We start from the raw sequence: 19,069 nt of genomic DNA, 5'->3' as shown, positions 1-19,069 counted from the left end.
GTATTTGTTTTATGGCTGGCCCTAGGAAATACATACTTGCTACTGCACAATATGATGTCATGTAACAGTGGCATTGGATATGGGGCGAATTACTGAGTTGGCTGTTGTAATTAAAAAGATAGCTTGTAAGGCTTCATCTAGGCTAAAATAAATGGAAATACCACTATGGACTTTAGTTGGCTTGGATTCGGCCTGTTGTTATCCTGCTTTTTTACAAAATACATACTACAAATCTAAAACTTTATAATACTCGTCACAGATTTTTTTAGATAAATGATATTGTTGGCTCTTGCCTGACCTAAATTATTATGATAGTAAGAAATGCAAAAAAACCAAGTTAAATTACTCTTTAGCAGAAATGTCAGGCAATGGACACTTTTCCATGAATATTTCATATAAAGCTATAAATAATTCTGTTGGATTTTGAAGATCAAAAAGTGACTACTTGGATGATGTAGGGCATTTATGTAAGCCTTATTGCTTTGTGCATGCTGTAAGAGACATATTCATTCATGGAATTCAAGTCATGTGTGGGTAAACTTGACATTTTTCCTTAAATTTCTTTTAAATAGCTATCTGTTTCCGTTGCTTAAGACTGGAATAGACAAACATAGCACTGTCATTCACCTCCACTATTACCTGAGAGCTGTGCACACGGAAATGTTTTTCACAAAGCTTTTGCATTTTAAGAATGTTTTATTCATTATTCTAATACTAGTGCTGAATATATTGTGCTCATAAAATACATGTTTGTTAGATTACAGAAGTGTAGGTCTCTCCGAACCTTCATTCAACTATAAAAATCAACTTCACTTGATTGAATTTGCCTCCTTCTGAAGTGATTTAGATGTTTGTTTCTGCAAATGGCGGTAATCTCTTCATATTAACCAGAGGGGAAAAAAAAAAGAACTACAATTGTTTTTTCTTTGTGTCACAGTTCCTGCAATTTAGGCAGAGAATTTTTGGATTATTTTATCAGATTATCCATCCAATAAAAAGTAGATTTCCTTATTATGAAGAAAAGACTTGAAAAGGTGCTTAGTTTCACCATAAAACACTAACCAAGAAGACAACCCAAATACTTGAAATTGGTTGACTGAAGAAGGAAGGAACTCCTGATTCTTGAGATGCTACTTACCATAAGCGTAACTGTAATTACAGCCCTTTCTGCATGCGCAGTTCCTCCCTGAATTCTTCTCCAAAAATCACATTAACACCAGCTTCCTCTGCACTCAGACAGGTGCTGGTATTTGGGGCCAGCTCTCCTGCGAGGACTTCCAGGATAGGGCTTTCCCTCTCCTTCTGATGTCTCTTCCTCCTCTCTGCAGTTTGAAGGATCGAGTTTCTGGCAAACAAACAAAAGAAATCAAAAAAATATATAAAGAGCTTGTTCCTTAAATCCCAGAGAAAACAACTGCAAGCTGAATATCAAAGAGTGCAAACAAAATATCGCCATATTAGAGTCTCCTGCGCAATGGGAGGTTTTTTACTGTGTGCAATATGCTTATGCTGCAAATACTGAAACTCCCCTCAGACAACAAGCAGAATAACTCTCCACCTGTCAGCATCCCCTGCTGCTCAACCACCTCAGAGGAAAGTAGACCTCGCAGCATCCTCTGAGGTGCACATCAACGCCCACGGCTCATGTGGGGACTGGTGGCCCCCTCGTGACTCCGGGCAGGTCCTACACGAGCATCACCGCTGCTTTCCTGAAGAGGGACCAGCAGTTGCTTGGGGATCCAGGTCCCAGCTCATGCACAGCTTTGTGAGTCCCGTTGAACCTGCCAAAGCAAGCCTCTGAGCAGGAACAGCAGTGTTTTTAAGGTACCACATGGCCTCAGTCTCATAGAGACAGAATACAAACCCAGAAGGGAAGGTTGCAGCGTGTCCCATGGCAAGGGTTCATCCCTGGGGCGACAGCCTCCACCCTGCAGAGCTGCTGGTGCCTGTAAGTAAGAGAGCAGAGACCTCGTGCACCTCAGGCCAATGGAGGTCTGCTTTTAATCTTCATCAGCACTGTATGTTATTAATGTCATCTCATTGAAAATACTAGCAATTGAATACTTATATACATAGTTTAATTTTCTGTTCTATTTCTGATATGTATTATTTGTTCCAATCACATCCTGCTTTTCTATGCATAATTTTTCAGAAATTGCAATGGTCATTCAGTTAACTTTCTTTTTTTTCCCCCTCTGCTTGGATTTTTGCCTCTATTTTACCATGGTAAAACTAGAATTCTTTATAACATTTCCAAGCTGTATTTCATTACCATTTTTCACAATTTATATGATCTCTTTTGTAATGCCAGATTTGCTGCTAGTACATGATAAATCTGTACAGCAACAAAGAACTTTTCTGTTTCTTTTCTGTTTACAGCTAATCTTTTAGTATGATGGAAAATGTTACTTGCATACTGATTTGATAGATACCGCAAAACAAGGACAAAGGAAAATGAGTTAGCAAGCCAAGCAAATTTACCAGGCCAGAGTCAAGAGGATAATTTATAGGAAACAAAATTCAAATAGGTGGGAAAGTACATAGGGCAGCAATAAAATCTGCCATGAGATGTATGGATGAAAGACAGATCAGGTGGAAAGAATCCATCCACCCAGGTTAGAGTCCAGAGAAGTTACTGACAGATTCTCCCAAAGTAACAAGAAGAAAGCAGGAAAGCTGATATGCTGGAAACACTATCCCCTTTGATTAACATTTTTTTAATTGATTGTTGTTGCCATGCATGCCTCTCCTCCAAGCCTTTTGCAGCTGGTATGTAATTGCATTGCGTTGGAATGTGCCCAAATTTCATTCTTTCAGAGTTTCAGCTTCACGTTCGGTCAACATTTGGAGCTTTGCAAAGCGGTTCTTTACGGATGTGAATTTCTTCAAAGATGAGAATCTGCTTCATCGATCATTGAATAAGCACGCGGGCTAACAAAATGCTGGGGCCACTGTCTAGCTGAAACACAAGGCTGAAAGGTCTGAATAAGGTTGGAACTATACCAAAGTGGATAAATAAAAATAAAACAGAGATAAAAGGACCTTCCCAAATTTATAGTATGAAAGATTGGCATTATCTGTAGGGATGTCTGCACGCAAATAGATTGGATTAGCAAGATGTGACATTGCTTTCACCATAAAAATATCCTGTCTCAAATTATTTTAAGATACATGCAAAATAGGGCGGAATTAAAATATTTGTTTTAAACTATCCAGGGAAAAGGTGCTGGGCTTCTCGCACAATCATCTTTATTGCTTTTTATAGTCCTTCCCCACTCTCAATCATTTAGCAGTTCCATTTCCCGAAATACCAGCGATAACTCTCTCTCCAGCCTGTATGGATATTTGCTGTGGTATCTTTTCATTCCTCAAAATAACTACAGTGAAACCCCGCATCACTTTCTCACTATTTTGGTACAAAAGTAGTCTAAACTGGATTTTTTAGACAGATTATTAGCTGTTAGCGATAGCTGCAGACACTCGTCCATCTCCCAGCACCTACATCACTTGCTGCGAGTTTTGCAGCCTGACAGGTTTTTAATTTACAATGGTATTTCATATTCCATACTTTCTGTTTTGTACCCTGACATTTAACTACTATTGACCCCAGCAGCATAAGGCTTCGAATGGCAGGAGAAACTTAATGAAGCACTTTACATGTCAGTCATAAAATGTGGAAGCATGTTTGACTGCTGCTGTTCTGAATCTGGACTTATTTTCATTTATATCTTTCATAGCCAAAGGTAACATCGCAATGGGTTCTTTTCTTGCTTTTCTAAATTGAATCTCCAATTTTCTTCTAGGTTCCCTCAGGAACCTGTGAGTGAAATTGTTTTCCTGTCCTGCAAAACACTTCCGAAACTTTCCATTCCTGAATTGAGGTGAGTGGTTTTGTTTCTTTATTGTTGCTTTTTCTGAAAGTAATAAGTTCCATTTTCTGGTCATTTCAAAGCACTTCGATTTGTATCAGGTTTGAATTTTAACTTTTTTCTTTACATTTCAAAATGAAAAGTATTTTTCAGCTTCATGTTCTGTCAGTTCAGGAAGTTTTTTATATTAGCCTTTTCACGTAAACAATATAAGTTTGGGCATATGCTATTTTTAAATTACAATATTTGGTTGCAAAAGTTGCAGCCATTTCTTGTACTTAACCTTTTCCTGATATGTGAGGGCCATAGTGTCTTCAGCTGTGGGGTCTTTTCCCTTGAATCTCAAATCTTTCCAGCTAATTTTGATATGTAAAATTACTTTCAAATTCTCTCCGTACCCTTATTTTTCCCTGGGTTTTACAGGCGTGCTGAATAATAGATTGGGTTTATTTGGTTTAATCTTGACCAAAAGTCTGTTTTGGCTTTTTTTGTCTGTCTTTTATTGTTTTGTTTTCTGAATCATGTAATGGGATGTTTTAAATCACCCCTCCTAATATTTTTCTGTGTATCAAAGTATCAAAAACTTGTCTACAGCTTTCCCTGGTCTTCTTACCACTCCTCCTCAGCCTTCTGGGTTCTCACCCATTCCACAAGATTTTAAAGACAATTACTAATGGCTCAGAAGTTCACCAGGATGAATTTTACGATGCCCTGATGAGTTGAACGTTTTTCATTTCCCTAAGTGTTCTTCGACCTTTATTTTCTTCCCTAGACCTTTCTCTACTGACGCTTACGCAGTGGATACCTGGTCATGGGTAGCCTGATGTAGAAGGACGGAGACAAGTCGGGCACCGACAGCTTCTTTGCTCTTTGTGTTTTCTTTGCGTTTTTTGCTCTCCTTTCTCGTTAAGGATCTAACACTTCCTCCATCTTCCAGGTGTAATGGGCTGGCAGAGCCCTTGCTTGCCCTACCTCCTTTGGCTCTTTAGCCCTTTTGATTTTCCTCTCTATATACCAGAAGAAAACTGTCAAGTTTCAGAAGCCTTTTTAATGACTTTTTGAAGCAACTCCCTTAAAAAAGAAAAGTTAATCACTCCCAACTGCCTATACACTGCACTGTAATAGCTGCCAGAGGAGTTCTTTTCCTGACCTGGAGGTACTGTTCTTTCTCTCTGTGTCAGTATTTTTTTCTATAAAATTGGCCTGTTATGAAGACAATCATACATGATACAGTTTGTGTGGGTCTTCAGTGACACAATATTTCAGTGCTGTTCTTTCTGGGAAACACACATTAAACTTTCAGAAAGAAAAGAGTAAAGAGCATTTTCCTCCTTCCTTCAAAAAAAAAAAAAAGGAGAAATTGTTCAAAATTTGGAGCCAAGTAATTCCTATAATTTAAATTCAAACAAAAATAAGTGTATTTTTCAGGCTTTGAGTTCTACACCAAAGAAAAAATATCTGGGGTTAAAAGTAATCTTAAACTATTAGAATTTGAGAATTCATCATAATTTCTTTTTCCAAGGAGAGTGCACATTGAAACCTAATGCCTGGTTCTGTTTGTGCTTGTTTGGAAGTGTCCTGAGGGCTGTCAGCTTCTGCTGAGAAAGACGGAAACCCCCGTGCTCACCGTTTAACGCTGCATGTTTCACTTGCCTTATCATATTTCAGGTATATAGTATGTACTACATGCAACTACTAAAGTCTGCAGTACTAAAACTGTGTAGTTTTAAAGCTACAAATTGGCATAGACATATCCACAGAGATAACCCTTGCCTTTCTTACTGAGAGCGAGCTGGATGTACGGAGATGGTAAAGCAGCGAGGCCAGCTAAGCTGCCTGTGGATTTTGTCAGTTTGTTATATTTTAACACAAGAACTCAGAGCCACAAAGCACAAACATTCCCCAAACCCAAAACCATGTAAATATTCAGAAATATGCTAATCTAGATATTTACAGGCTGCTGCTTTGATTGTTTTCCATTTCTTTCTAACACACGGAGCTCCATTAAGAGGTTGACAAACTATTTAAACAGCTCAAAGAAATTACCAGTTTTCCCTGCTCTCAATCATCTGTTAATTCTTTTCCTTTTGAAAAGTGCAAAATTTTCTCCTCTACCTGTCAGGCTCTGTGTAATTAATGCTGTCTTCCTGTGCTCCAGCTCCCACATCCATTCCTTCCCATCTCTCCATGACACCGTTTCCTTTGCAAGTTTGAAGAAACCGATTATTCCGCTAAAAAGGCAAAAAAGTTCAAACCATTTTTCATGTGACAGCAGCACAGAACATCAGCTGCAGTTGTGCTTGAAAACCGGTGCATAATTTTCTAAGAATGAATACAAACTTGCCGACTCCCGATCTCTCCGGGAGCTGGACCTGCCCCAGCCCCTCTGGGGTCCGGGAGTGGGGGGCAGCAGCCCTGTCCCTGCCCCCCTCCCCGCTGCTTTCCCGGAGGAGGCAGCTCCCACTCCTCTCTGCCCGTGAAGCTGCAGATCCTGGAGAAGGCAAGTGGAGAGGAAAGCATTCCTGCTCTTGCTGAAGTGGAATGGGAGGGTGCAGGGGGGTGGAAGGGACACTTCATGACTGGTTTTGAGTTTGACCATTGTGGAAGAGGAGAGGACCTCCCCGCCGCCGTGCAGTCAGCAAGGGACCCGTCACCTTTTTGCAGAAAATTTGTGGAACAGCACAACTGGTACCTGTGTGCACACATCCAACTCCGTTAGAAACCTGCCCTAAGTCGGTAATGAAACAAGATTGACATTCAAAATCTAAAATGAAAGGGCACATCTACATCATAAGAGAAGTCTTTCTGCCATCACTCAAGCAAAATTTCTTGTAGGATCTGGTGAAAACATTTGCATTACAGAACCAGATTTCAGTCAACGTCTAACTGAGTTTCTCTACAAATTATTACAAGGCTTTTTTTCTTTTTTTTCCCCTCAGAGACAAAGCAAAATGTTAAAAACGCTAACCTGTCGGTAGGTAATACAACATTCCTTACACTGAAACACCATGTGTGTACAGAATAATTAGCTGTGATTCTTTTAATAACAGGATGAGTGCGCTTTGAGAAAAAGTAATGCTGGTGGCGGTCGAGGCATACCAATCAGTCAGCTGAAAAATATGTCTGTTGGCTAAAAGCTACTGTCAGTCTGATGGGAGGTTACAGGTTTCACTGGTTTGGATATTTCTGAAATTAATTATTTTCTGGGGTTTAAGTATGGTTGAGATGTACCCTAACTTTTAACAACAGGTGAATATAACACGGTATTGAAAATATAACAGCCTATTGAGAGGGAGTTGGTTGGCTGTATTCTTCAGTTTGTTACACTCGCAGGTTTATAAATGTAAACCAAACATCCACTGTTTTCGAGTTTGCGGCCAGTTGCCATGGTTGTGCCTCTTGCATTTTTGCTGTAGGATTGGGCCAGGGAAAGCCGCCGCTGTAGAAGCAAGGAGACTCCCCACGGCGCTGGGGCTGCACTGTCTCATGGCCCCAGCCTCTCCTCCTGCGGGCTTGCCCATTTTGACCTCCCTGGCATAGCTTTCTGTTATTACGTAGCAAGAGGATTTGTAAATTAGCTTTTGCATTTTTTTATAATCATAGCCTGTTTCTGTTGTGTAGGATTTCACTTGGCTATAAAATAATGTGAGTTGACGTCAAACTCTCTTACAGACTTGAGCTGCATAACAGAGCAAAAAAAGGGTGCGGGGAGTAGTTCAAATGCTCATCCTAGAATTAGCAAATAGCAGTGCCTCGAGCCTCAGTACAGAAACTGGGGAAAAAGTAAATCCCTGCCTCCGATGTGCTTATTAAACATATTGCTTCTCTCCCACCAAGCCAGTGCATCAGCTAAGGAAGCACTTTTTCAGGGAGTAGGAGGCATCAATGTACCACAGCCTTAATGTGGGAAGAACACTGGCAATGTATGTTGTGATTTGGAATAAAACTTGCAGAAGCTGAGCCATGAGGAGTAATAGCAATTCGTCTTTTGCAATATTTATATTAAATTATTATAGTCCAAGGGGGCAGGGAGCTGAAGTTTGGAGTTGGTTTCTGCTTTACACAGCTGAAAGAGATTATTTTTTTTTTTATTTTTAAGAAATCCATAAAAAATGAATAACTGTTTTTTATTTTTAATCTGGATGTTAAAGATTCAGAGCAGAGAGCCTGTTTTATTATGAATATCACAGTAAAGGGCTGCTTTGGCACTCTGTCTTATACAAAACCCAAAGGCCATTCATTCATCTACGGCATCGATGCTGAAGGCAGGGACTGTCCGCAGCCGTTTATAGCCGTCGCTCTCCATCCCAGGAAAATCTGTTGGCAAGAGCAGACTTTTCCCTATGTTTTCTGGTTTTCCAATATGTTCTCTGAGTACTCCCAAGTACAACACTTCCAGACGTGTGCCAGCAAGCAGCAGAAATGAAGTATGATTTCTTTTTTACGTGACGATCTTGTATCACGGTGGGGGAGACGGCAACCTCCAAACCCAGTTAGAACTGGTAACTCAAGCAATATATTTTCATTGACAGGAAAGAAGTATTGCTATTAAAGGCTATTTGCATAACTTGCATCGCTCCCATATATAATTTGACAGACTCGGATGGAGATACCTGGCTGGATACCTGTGTTTGGGGATGCTGAACCCTACGTGCTGCGCCTGGAGTAAGTACCCAGCACCCACAGTGTCGGGGCCATTTCTCCTTTCCCGTGGCTGGAAGAAGGGTGTGATTATGGTGTAGCAGGGTACAGCTATTTGGCCAGCCTGTGTGGTTTTTCATAGCCTTAGTGGAGGTCAAACATTTGATGGACGTTTTATAGTGCATAAGGAACAAGGAAGCAGTTTGTTCCATATTTGCAGGTAATTAAAACTCACTTTAAAGTCCCTCCCTATTCTAAGCTGTATTAGTTACTCCTCTATGCAATCTGTGGGCTCTTAAAAAAAAAAACAAGCTTTAAACAGATAGAACCTGATTTCACAATGAATATTCCGCAAATTAGTCTCTCTTGCCTACAAACTGAAAATAATTAGGAAACTTCTACAGCCAGAAAACTGCCAGCTTGCCATGTGGGTTTGTTGGGTGAATGGCGAGCGGTTTGGTTGTCCTAAACGTATTGGGAACACTTTCCTGCATTGGTTCCTTGATTTATACTATTAATAAATATAATTCCTTCTGATGTGAGAAAAATAATAATAAAAGCAAAAGAAAGTGATGTCTTATCCCTGCTATATTGGCTAGACTCCACACTGGCTCAGCCCTGAGGGTGTGTGCAGCAAAATCCTCCGCTGCGTCAGCACCGGGGTGCTATTAGGGAAGGGATGGGAATTCTGGTCTGCACATTTACATGATATTGTACAAGATTCACCGTTCATGGACTATCAGGATACCCTTGGTACAGCACAATGAACGCCTGGCAACACACTGTAAGGGGTTCGAGGGTATAGCAAGTGCTGCAAATGCCTCTGTGATCCTCTTGGTCACACTTACTGCTTTCATTGCCCAGGACCCCTTTGGGAATGGGTACCTGCCTGGATTTCAAATCCTGCATTCACTGGAAGTGTAAATCCTGCAGCTGAGATGGTGCTGAGGAGGTCAGCGAGTTACTGACGTGCCAGCAGTCTCTGGTTAGCAAGTCCTGCTCTTAGACCTCTACGTCTGAATGAATGATAATGCACCCATATTTTGTAAAAAGGGGTTCCTGATTCCCTTGCTGGGGAAGAGGAGGAGAGGAAGGGAGTCTGCCAGATATTTTTTCTAATTGTTTTCTATTGGTTCTGCTTTCCTGGAGAGCATTATTAATAATCCTTTGTCAGGGTGCCAGGGATCTGTCATTCTAAATGCAATGGGCAGTGTCTGCAGAGGTGTACAGACATTGAAACTGCTTAAATGAAAGAAAGCTATAGAGCAAAATTTTGGAAGGACGCTGGGGCATTTTATTTCCTGAGTGGATGAAAGGACAAAGGCCTGGAACAGTAAATACTGGCTACAAGATCTCATAGGACAGCACATCTCATAGGACTCCTTAAGTACTTTTGCTTTCTGCTGCATCCACTGAATAATATTGGCAACCCATCACCTTAAGGTTTTGTTCAGTCCCAATTTAATGCCAACTAGAAACAATAAAAGGGGAAACAAACAGATTGGAGTTTGATGCGGAGGAGAAATGTAATTATAGGGACAGCTTTGATTGATAAAAACAATGTTTAATATCATCTGTAAAGCTATAAACTAGTTATTGAGCTGCCTTTGCCAGTGCATCCCATTATTTTCTTTAGTTTTGCACTGGTTCTGTTTGAATTTAACATACATACATGTATAGGTACAGATTACCTGTTTTTTTCAGATTCTTATCCTGTTGAAAAGCAAAAGAGAACAAAGCTATATGCAAGCGAAAAGAGTAAGACTTTAGTAAGAGTACAGCAATCCATTCTGTTCTCAAAAAGCCTGGTAGCCGATTGGTATTGATTAGGTCAAGGTGACCTATTCTAATACAATACAGTTCTTACGATCTCAAATTCAAAATAGCTATAGTAAATAAGATTAATAGAACCAATTTGCTACTCCCAAGTAACATTGTAATATAGCTTCATATGACTGGGTTCACATTGGAAAATAAATTAGTGGCCAGTAAAGCACAATGGAAGTACAGTTATGAATTTCCAGAGCAGTATACAGCCGTTAAATCCGTTATTAATGTGAAGCGTATGAACCAGATTATCAGCTGATACAAAGTGACATGGTTCTGCAATTTTTAAAGAGCTGTCACAGACTTTTTCCCCCACAGTTCAGTGTGTTCCAAAGTGCTCTTTTGCTTCCGTTTTCTGCATTTCTGGTTCGGTTTGCCTTTGGTCAACTACGGCACAACGGTGAGCTTGGGTGGGTCACCTAGACATACTTAAAGATACAGATCTAAAATTAAAATCTTTCTGTTAATTCTTTGGAGAGAAGACAAAATAGGAGGCTAATGGTGTGTTGTGATACATTTCCAGCATCTAACAGATAAAGATAACAGGATAGATTTTCATTCTGGTTAAGAATCAAATACATACCTTATGGTGCTCTTATGCTTTAGTTATTAACATAGCCCCATTTGGCAAAAAAAGACACTCTCTATCTTCTTAGAAGCAGCCTATCTCTTAATCTCAGGAAACTTGCTCTCATTTTCCCTCTGTTTTACACCTATTTCCTTCATTCTACAGATTTCAACACCTCTCCGGATGTTTATTACTTCTAGAATGATGTACACAGCTCGCCAAGCAACAAATTACTTTCTCTGGAAAAAAAAAAAATGCTACTTATGTCTAATTAACTTCACTACAGCATGTTCGACATTATGGGAAAGTAACCTGCTGAGTCCAGGGCAGAACTGTGCCAGATTGAAACTCTCCCAAATGACTACTATTGATGAATAAACAAAGAGGGTCGGCTGAGGTGATGGTAAAGAGTATATCTTAATGCATGCACTGCTTGTATAAACAATGTATTAGCTGTTGAATGTTCATTCGGCTTATCTGCAGACCATTAAAATTACCCTGGTATTTAAAACTACAGAGGCTTAGAAAAACACATATTCATTTCCCCGCCCCGAGAAACCCAACTAATATTGAATCAATATTTAATTTTAGGGGACAGCCTCAAGACACTGAGAAATTGTGTCTGAGAAACTCTCTGTCTCCTGAAGGAAGAAGTCAAGGGGGCTGTTTGTGGTAAGCTCAGCCTTGTCAGCCACGATGCAATTTGCTCTCAATCATTTCCCTCTGTCTTACATGATGTAATTGTAAGCAGAGGGGCTGTTTTTTCAGCTCTATATTTGTACATGCCTAACACAAGGGGGTTAACCTGTGTAAGGTAATGTAAATAATAAATAACTAGGGAAGTTGCTGCGCCAAATATCATGCTCAATCAAGCGAGATTTTTAGGCTCAGTTTTTAAGCTCCTGAAGCGGAGGAAGGATCCCCTTGTTGTGCCAAAGCCTCTCACGCTGTGATATCCTCTGATTTATGTCTGCTGCAGAAGCAGCCCTGGAAAGAGGCAGCCAACTTACACTAGCTCTAATGCTTTTCACATTTTATGCTTCACCTTAAAATTACAACTTTCCCTTTCCTTTAAGGTCTTTTACTTTTGCCTTTTCATATCAGTTTTGAAGAGATGTAGAATCCAAGCAAGTGATGTACACACACCCCGGCACAAACAAGAGTTACTTTCATGGGCAATCACACGTCAGATATTTTTCCTAACAGATCCTGCTGTTGGGTCTTTTATTCCTCAGGATGTTAATGTTTTATCTATTCATTTGGGAAAGGTGCCAGACAATAAAATGAAACATCTCAGGAAACTGAGACACACAAATTTAAATAAATACAGGTTATCTAGAAGGTATTATTTCATATTCACATCAAGATGTTCCAGAGCTGAAAAGAATAAAAAAATGACGTGAATGTTAGGAGCATTGCTAAATTAATTATATACAAAATTGAACAAAGTTCCTAAGCAGACTTTATACTGCAACTCTTGTCCTACAATCACAGGAAGAGATAACATTCAGTCGTGGGAACTGCTGCGGTTTGAGCCTGAAACAGCAATGAATTCTTCCATAAGAGCAAGTTTGTTAAGGTATAGTATATCCCCTTTGCAGACACAATCTGTTATGTTGGATTTTGCCCCAAAGTAGCTGTAAGCGAAGGATGATGCTGAACATCTCAATGAAAAGGTTGCTGAGGACTAAATAACAGCGCTGTGATTTAGGGCGCTGTGATGGTGCTCACAGTGTACAGAGCATAAATGAAGTTAAAGTGCTTTGGGCACAGTAATTACCTCTTTTGTCTTTGGTGTGCCAGTACTATAGAGAAGATTTTATATTGCTGGAGTTAATAAATCATTCACCAGGAGTACGGCGTAGTGGTCTTTGCACAACATAATTAACAAGCTAAACTGTGACTTCAGCATGCCCAGCTGTAGAGAAAGGTGTTTAATTAAAAGTGGGATGCTTCCAATGACTTCCAAAACTCTTTCTGGTTACAATTTCAAGCTTTTACATACCGGAATGTTAATTTGGACTTTATAAACTGAAAACCGTCGTGAGGATCATAAAGTCCTGTATGCCGAGGCAGTAATGAGATCTTTGCTTGAACTGTTCCTGAATGTTACATTTATTAGCATAATGCCAAATCCAGATTCAGCCTGTCTGGGGAGAAAAGTACCTCTGCAAAATATATCGATGGAGCTCCATATCGAGACCTCAATGTCATTTAGGTCAGTCTTTGCTTATGCAAAGTAAACCTCATTGTGCATTAGGTCCAATAGCTGCATTTCACTTGCATAAAATTCCATGTGAAAAATCAGGACTTATATTTACAATGGGATAAAAACACAGCCCAATGGGTTTAGGAGCTTTGGCTTTAGGAGACGTCACCTTTCTTACGTGCTGAACTTGGCTGGGTCACCTGGACCCAGACCTTTGAGGGAGTTTTCATTCCTATTGATTGCAGATTTAAAAAGTAAGTACCCACGCGGCTTTCAAGGACTTGAGCCTTTGATTCTCCTCGTATGGTGCAGAATGCACATCGGATCACACGGACCAAGTAAAACTGTCTTTGAAGCATTTTCTGTGCTCCCTCTGGAGCAGTGCTCTGCGCTGTATTGCAACACGTTGGGAACGTGCATGTGTTTGGCCACCTCGGCTCATCTGGGGGGAATACAGCTTTTTTTCAGCTTTTAACCTAATTTAGATTTTTAAAAAATTCTCATCAGTACAGGGGTGTAACAGAAAGGGAAATGAATATAAATACATTTTAAAGATTAATGAGTTCTGTAATCCTAATATAGTGGGATAGGTACCCATGCATGTTACTAAACCATGTGCAGGTTCGCTCCCTTTGCTGCAGAAATGCCTCCCCTTGCAGCCCCCTGGGAATTGCTCAGGACCCCGCAGTGCCTGGGTGTCTGGCCTCAGGCTCCTCGACAAAACACTGTCAGTACCAAACATCATTTTTCTTTCTCCATAGCTAAATATTGCAGAATTGTCAATGATTTGCAGTAGCATCACAGGGTAAATTTCTGTCTCTTTTTAAGCTTCAGTGTAAAATATTTAAAATCCGAGAGCGGAAAAGGGCACAGAGCGGTTTGCACTTCAGCGTCGGGCAGCGGTGCTGCAGGACGGCCGTGCCACCGCAGCGACGGCAGCTGCCGGGCAGCGTGCGCCAGCCGAGCTGCTCAGCTCTCGTTACTGACGAGGCCTTCGCTCCTTGTTATTGAGAACTGCCCCAATTAAGGATTGCAGCCTAACCGTTTTAGTTAAAACTAAATTAAAAAAATCAATTCCTTTGAAGGTTCTGAATAGCAAACGGGAAGGATAGGTTTTTGCTTGTCTTTTATTGTTACTAAAGGGTTGTGTTAAGACAAGTCAAATTGCTTGTCACCATAGGAAATTGTAGTCTTCAGTCAGTAGCTCTCACAGTTTTAGATAAATATTTAAAATGCTAATTGTGACTGTTACATGGCTTTAATTTACAAAATGTAGGATATTTCTTTGAAAGAGACCTTTAATTTATTCCAGGCATCTGGAAAACTCAGATTAATAAGAAAAATATACTCTTGCTCTGCCTTTGTAGTAGGCGGTGAAGTGCAATCTTAAAGACACAAGAAAACAACAAGACACATTTTCCCTACCCCAGAAGTCTTCCAAAAGAAGGATTTTGGTGGTGTGACCCACTACACCCCGTCATCTCCTTGAACCCCTACTCTTGTGGTGCTCTCTTTTAGCTTGAAGCGGAGATAGATTGTCTTTTCAGAATTAATGGAAAAATGATTGCAATATATGTCTGAACCATGATCAGCCACCTAATTTTGCAAGATTAACCTTGCAAAATAAAAAATGCCAGTCCATGTTTCACTCGCCTCCAGCATCATTGGAGATGAATTTACTACTGTAAATTCCAATGCATATTATTGGGATAAAATTACTATCTTTCATTCACTTCATTATGCAAATATATATACATACTATATTATTAAATATATGAATTTAAAAACGTGAGCTGTATTGCTCCCACCGTGCTGGCAGCATCGGAAAAGATAGGAGGTTTATTATCATTATTTGCTTATTTATCTGAAATAAGCTTTCTAGGAGACATAAGATCTAAACTATTATGCTATTTAAAATATAAAGCTATCTATGAGTTTTTCTGTGAGACTTTATGAGGAGAAGTCCTGGGGATAATGACATTGTGTCTTCTAATTTCCTTTGAAATAAATCTTACTTATATCAAATTAAAGATTAAGTTTTTAATCCCTGTAGTAATATTTAGACTTAATAGTTATAAAAATTATTTTGAAAAATGTATCTTTCCTCTCGCTTGACAACAAGTGTTTTGCATCGGAGGAGCACAGGCGTAGCTCGCTGCGAGAGACTTGTGATCGTGTCGCAGCCTCAGGTCGCGAGGCTATTGATAGCCCAAGTTACAATAAAGTTCCCATTTGCAAATAAAGATGGCCCTAACGAAGGGCCTGAACAAGGAGTAGGGGAAATGTCTTCAAAAGGATGGCAGAAATGTCCCTTCTCTTATAGACAGTATATATTTAAATGCCTGTTTATTAGAAAGCGCAAAAATGGGTTTTGCATCTTAAATTTGATCCAGAGTTCTCACCTATGGGTGACTGATTTAATTCTAATAAAAATTGTTCTCTTGCGTTTTCCTACATTCTCCCTCACCCTGCTTTCACTACTGTAATTATTCAGATTACTGGTTCTGCACATCAGGTGTGTTAACACGGGGGAGGAGAGAGGATGAACAGTTCAATTAATTAAGCCAGGTTGTAGCAGATCATTGTCATTTTTCAAGGTGTCAGCTGAGGAGATCTCTGGGAGCGATGCAGATTAGCTGGGACCACCTGGGAATTCAGTCTCATTTACCATCACAGCATTTCAGAGCACTTGAAAATAAGACTTGTCAAAACTTAATGTTAAACCCACAATAGCTATAAAGCATATTTGCAGGAATGTCCTCAAACACTGTTGATTTCCATCCCCGTAATACAGAAATAACTGAGTGAACCCAAGAAATTTTGTGCAGAGAGGGTTTTTGTTGGTGGGCTGTGATAAAGTAAGTCAAAGCAAACCAGAAATTTTAACACAGAATGCTGCCATTGAAGCAGTAAAGGAGGGGAAGCCAGTAAAGCTAATATGTGATATGAAGCACAGAAAGATAAACATGATTCTGTGTTTTTTCCTTACATGTCCAGTTAAGAAAACTATCTGAGTTTATGCCCAGCTTGATTCAATATGAAGCCATACAAATTTCTAGTTTGCATCTGTTCACTTTATCTAGCTTGAAAGGAGAGAGTCTTGAGACCAGCCAATACATTTGCTTGCTCTTAACAAGTGGTGGTACAGCCGTTTCAATATACATGATTAGGGAATTGAAAAGCTTTTAGCTTGTGACTTGTGCTGAGGGTTCACAGCGTGGAGTGCGTGCCGGGGGGAGAGCACACGGAGCCCAAGGACACCAACTCGCCTCCCGCGAGTCCACAGAGCTGGGCTTTGGGCAGCTTCTCTGGCTTTCCTGTGTCATGGGCTGGAAAGGTCCAGCAATATTTCATCCCGGAGTCATATTTGCATACCTATAGTCTGCAAGCTTCAGCATGGCTCCCTGTATGAAATTGTTCTGCACAGATGTGTATTTTTGAATATTTATTTATATTTTTGAATGCCAGGAGTATATGCAACCCACCTGATGTGAGCCCGCTTCTTTGTATGTTATGAGCCATGCCCGTGGCCTGTAAGACTGTACATCTCCGTGACACAATGCTTACTGGTTTTATGCTTTATCACTATTTATTCTGCAGCTGTTTGCCTGTTTGGGTAGCAAATCAGAGTGCTGGGGGCCCGGGGAGGTGGGGTTGTGGAGTCTGCCCACCTGGGAGGGGGGTGTGGGGCAGCCCTGAGATGCTTGGGGCTTCTGTGCAGCGAGGAGGGCTCTGACCAGCACCTCGAGGTCACGAGAAGAGACTTTTCTGGGGCTCTGGAGGCTGCTGGAAGTTGCTGGAAATGAGAGTGGAAGGAAGATTGAAAAAGGTAGATTTATTTCTATATTCTTTTTTTTATATTTTCCCCCAGTACATCTGCATTTTCTGTCTTTAGAGAGTTATGTTGTTCTGGTTTTCTGTCCTAATACAAGCGACTGGAAGTTCTTTGATGTCTTTATAGAAAGTTTTGGCTGTATGATCCAGCTGACTCTGAATCCCTTCACAGTGGCTTTTTTTTTTTTAATTAACCCAGTGTAGAAGGATTGGCTTCCCCATCCTGAGGGGTGCAGTACCCTCTGTTGAGGGGCTGCTACAGTGGGCAGTAAAAGCGACTGCTAAACAGCAACCCACTGTGCACAACTGTTAACTGTCTTCTGTCTGGGCCTTTGCCTTCTCTGCTTTCTGACCTTGGTTAATGAGCTGCGAGCTTCTCATCTTGATTTAATCCAGCTTGGTAGGGGCAGCCCCCTCGTTCGGCAGCTGAACTCCTTGCGCTTGCTCCCAGACCGGGTTTCTCCAGCCAGAAAAGCTGCAGGTGCTTCTGAGTGAGCATGCGGTGGTTTGCAGTGGAACGGAAACGTACGGGTATTGGAGCATGGCTTGTTTGCTTTGAGAAAACAGCCTTTTTTAGGTGATTATATATTATATCTGTTTTCGAATGCTATATTCGGTACGATTAAGGGAAATAGTTGGTGAGAACCTTTATCTATCAGACCTGAAATGGCTCCTGGGACAATAAATTTTCTCTAAAGGCAATACTTACTGGTTTAACATCAAGAAACTCTGGTGGTGTGCTTGGTGCGTAACTCCAGAATTTTTTTTTTTTTCCCCTTTGGTATATGGTTATAGTATGAATATTTTCTACTCCTCTTGTAAATAAGAAAGTACTCTTTTTTTAAAAATGTTTTTCTGAATTCATATTTCATGTACAATACTGGCTTGGATCTGAAAAATTTCGGTAGAAGAAATGAAAGACTCCAGAACTAGATGCTTTTACCACTAGTTATTCCTCAGCACAGTAATTACCTGTATGATCAGTGTGGGATTCTTGCCTCTGTTCATATGCTGAGTATCTACAAACTGGATGCTGCATCACCAGAATTGCAGACTTCTCAAGATCAAATATATATGTTTCAATATACATATTGAAAATTGAGTTCTTCGTGTTTTTGTCTATTGGAAAAATGATGCGTAATAGGATTTAACTTTTTAAATTGCAAACTCCCATTCTACATAAAGCATACTTGGTTTCCTCTTGTTTTCCTTCTAACTGATGAGCTCCTGATATTTACCAGAAGTTCTTGTTGTTGCTTCCAAAGAGCAAAGATCTTTTTCTTTACTATAGCCATGTTTCTAACTCTCCACACATAGTGGTAAAATTGAGTGGCCGAGTCTGTGGCTCGGCATCACGTAGTTCCTTCCAGTGATATCTGATGGTCCCCAGAGAATGAACTCTGCTGACTTCTATTAGCTAATTTAATTAGCATATTTGGGTTGGTACCAAATAAAAATCAATAAGGGCTTAAAAACAATCTGTTATTAGGCTGATACTTCAAGAATTCAGTTAATATCTTTTGTGCAGCTTGAGGACTAACTTATCCTTTTTCCTCCCCCCTACCTTACCTGCCCAAAGCTCTCTTTGTAATACCTGTCTCTTCCTCTTGGATTCAGTTTCCATATTGAATGTTCTACTGAAATTCAGATGTAATAGAATACTTAGCACTAACCATAAGCATAACATTGGAGAGGTTAGACGTGGAAAGCTTCTATGTGTTTGTTTAATATTGTACGAAACATATCTGTGGCTGTTCTTCAGGGAACTGCTTTTTTCAGCCTCGATCACAAGAAGCCCTGCGGTAGGTAGGTCCCTACACGAATGCAACTAAGGCAAGTTAAAATTCTCAGATAAAGAAGTTTGAGTTGTGTTAATTTGGATTTTCCAGCAAAAACGACAGAGCATAATATTCTGATTAGCTTTGAGAAAAATATAACTCCTGGTGATTCCTGCTACTAGTCTCTTGATTATAGAGCTTGTGCTGTGGGGGGAAAGCCTTGTTGCATTTAGTATGGTCCTCTTCAGTAAAATATATAAGGAAGCCTGCAACAGCAGGCTTATAGGTTGCTTATAGGAGAGGGTCTGGTAAATATTCTAATGAGAGACTGATGATGAGTAGT

This window comes from Calonectris borealis, chromosome 10 (genome assembly GCF_964195595.1).
Source record: "Calonectris borealis chromosome 10, bCalBor7.hap1.2, whole genome shotgun sequence".
Classification (NCBI taxonomy): domain Eukaryota; kingdom Metazoa; phylum Chordata; class Aves; order Procellariiformes; family Procellariidae; genus Calonectris; species Calonectris borealis.
The sequence above is the reverse complement of the archived record's forward strand: the minus strand, read 5'-3'. Positions refer to the sequence as shown.